This window comes from Diaphorina citri, unplaced genomic scaffold (assembly GCF_000475195.1).
Source record: "Diaphorina citri unplaced genomic scaffold, Diaci psyllid genome assembly version 1.1 scaffold3345, whole genome shotgun sequence".
In the NCBI taxonomy this organism is placed as follows: domain Eukaryota; kingdom Metazoa; phylum Arthropoda; class Insecta; order Hemiptera; family Psyllidae; genus Diaphorina; species Diaphorina citri.
The window spans coordinates 26545-29697 of NW_007380754.1; the positions used below are offsets into that span (position 1 = coordinate 26545).

Consider the following 3153-nt stretch of genomic DNA (forward strand, 5'->3'; position numbering starts at 1 on the left):
CCCCTCGTTTTGTCCCTCTCAAACTTTCTCATTGCCCCATCTTCGTATTTCTTCCTCAGAATTCCCCCTTCTTCCTAATAATTTCCCTTTTCTCCCCCTCCTTCCGTGATTCCTCCCTCTAAATTTCCCCCTCTTGGTTTTTCTCCCCCCTCGTTTTGTCCCTCTCAATCTTTCTCATCCCTTTCGCAACAAACTCGAGTAATCTGCCATTGAAAATTTGCGCCAGGGAGAAATATCTAAGAGGGGGAAAGGGAGAGTGGAAAGGGAAAAAATGATCTGGGAAGGAAGGTATATAAGGGAGGGGAAATGAAATACACAAATGGAGGGGGTAAAACTCTGATTTAATTTTTTCTAATTCTCCATCTTCTTTATCTCCTATTGAAAAAGAGATGGAGATAGAGAGAGGGGAAGGAGAAAGAGAGATGGAGATAGAGAGAGGGGAAGGAGAAAGAGGGATGGAGATAGAAAGAGGGGAAGAAGGAGAGGGAGGGGGAAGGACCTTCACCTCATTGGTTAAGGGAGGAGAGGGGAGGGGGAGGGAGGGAGGAAGACAGATTGAGATGAAAATCTTTTTTAAGGCGAATGAAAAGTTTGAGAAAATGGTGGGAGGCTTCTTCAGTCCAATTCAAGAGAAACCAACCATCCAACCAACCAACCTCAGTGGTGTTGTGGTTAACGCATTGGACTTCAGATCTGGAGGTTGGTGGTTTGAGTCCAAGACATGTCATAAAATTTATCTACGTGTAATAATAATTGGAAATGGATATTTGTGACAAGTACCTATATGCTTAACAGAATTGAAAATTCCTTTGTTGCTGGTTAAACCAGCGTGCTGGCGTTGTTCTTCTTCAAAATCTACCGGTACAGTTGGCTGATTATTTGCTTGGAGACTTTCCGATCTTACTGTTTGTACTGATGGATTTTCGACTTCCATTTGCTGATGATTCCGGTGATCCAACTCTAATTCTTGCACTACATTTCTTTCAGATTGTCTGCTAATAGCTACTTCAGCTTTCACATTTTGCAATATTCTGTCTAGTTGTTCTTGAGGGATTTTGTTATGGTTAATGATGTACCGCTTTTGAGACCCTAGAGTGTTTGGTGTTAAGTTTGGTCTGCTGTCTGGGTTTCTACTTCTCCATAGATTGAATACAGACTTCAAGTTATCAGTACCAGTCGTTTCCAGTGTATAATAACAGCACCATATTATCTCAACGTATTCATCCATACTCCATCTTTGCCGTGTGGGATTCGTTCTTATTTGTTCATCCACAGTTGGTAAAGTTCCTACAGGGCCAGGTTGACTTTCGTCAGGTTGGTACACTGGAGGAGTGTAAGATGGATTAGATGAATTGTTTTTAGTTGTTCTTCGCGTGGTATGTTCCGTGTCCTGAGCAGGGAATGCCGGTTGATCGAGCAATTGATTCCCGCGACGTACTCGATCGTTACGCCGCTCGTCCGAGGCTGGGCCGCTATGGCCTAAATTGTTCTCCATTTTTGAGGTTGAAGGTTTTATGCCCTCACGGGCATCAATTTTTTCATGAGGAATGATACGTGTGTTCCCCACTACTTCCAGAGACGTACATAACTCGGTACCATCTGGTTGCTAGGAAGTTTTTTAGTTCATCCAAGTATGAACATTACCCTTTCTCTGGTGTGGGTCCTGCCCCCTTCCGATCGAGAGCAGGCACAAGATATCAGGCGGCCACCGAGTAATGTTATAGTCTTGGCTTGACTAGGCTGGGGGATTCACAGTTTAACATCTTCCAGCGAGATGTCGCGATTGGTGTTCATGGGCAAAAAGGAATAGTCCCACTACTTCCTGGGACATCAGTGATTTCAGTGATCATCCAGGTGTCAATCACTTGCTCGGGTACCTCGGGATTGCCAAGTCCCGTACAACCGTGTAGTACCATTGTAGTACCACAACAGCTGCCCCTGAGGGGTTATTATTATTATTATTATTATTATTATTATTATTTTTTTTTTTTTTTTTGCTCACACTATTATTATTATTATTATTATTATTATTATTATTATTATTATTATTATTATTATTATTATTATTATTATTATTATTATTATTATTATTATTATTATTATTATTATTATTATTATTATTATTATTATTATTATTATTATTATTATTATTATTATTATTATTATTATTATTATTATTATTATTATTATTATTATTATTATTATTATTATTATTATTATTATTATTATTATTATTATTATTATTATTATTATTATTATTATTATTATTATTATTATTATTATTATTATTATTATTATTATTATTATTATTATTATTATTATTATTATTATTATTATTATTATTATTATTATTATTATTATTATTATTATTATTATTATTATTATTATTATTATTATTATTATTATTATTATTATTATTATTATTATTATTATTATTATTATTATTATTATTATTATTATTATTATTATTATTATTATTATTATTATTATTATTATTATTATTATTATTATTATTATTATTATTATTATTATTATTATTATTATTATTATTATTATTATTATTATTATTATTATTATTATTATTATTATTATTATTATTATTATTATTATTATTATTATTATTATTATTATTATTATTATTATTATTATTATTATTATTATTATTATTATTATTATTATTATTATTATTATTATTATTATTATTATTATTATTATTATTATTATTATTATTATTATTATTATTATTATTATTATTATTATTATTATTATTATTATTATTATTATTATTATTATTATTATTATTATTATTATTATTATTATTATTATTATTATTATTATTATAATTCTGATGCGGATGAATCGAAAACAGGTGCCGCACCCCCAAGAAACAGGTGCCGCACCCCCAAGAAACGGTAGACCGAAAATCTGGCAACATTTAATTTATTTTGCAACAGCAGCGGGAAATTCTGAGCTGAATAGGTCTACACTTACATTGAACTGGGGGTCTTTTCTGACGAAATTCCTGTGTGACTCAAGTCAAGTTAGGTCCACACTTAATGAGGCTGGCCGAATTAAAATCTGTGCCATGAATAAAAAGTTTCGTTGTATTTACATTTACCATAAATAAGAACGAACAAACGGACAAATTAACTA

At 31.7% G+C, this 3153-nt stretch overlaps 1 protein-coding gene across 1 annotated transcript in view; it reads left to right on the forward strand.

Annotated features, from left to right (window-relative positions):
- LOC103520232 overlaps positions 1 to 3141 on the forward strand; it is a gene marked incomplete at its 5' end in the record, with an annotated part of 27357 nt that extends 24216 nt beyond the window's left edge. Inside the window, one exon of the mRNA XM_026831435.1 lies at positions 2892 to 3141. The remainder of the gene's footprint in view (positions 1 to 2891) is intronic.
- Positions 3142 to 3153: the final 12 nt, after the last annotated feature.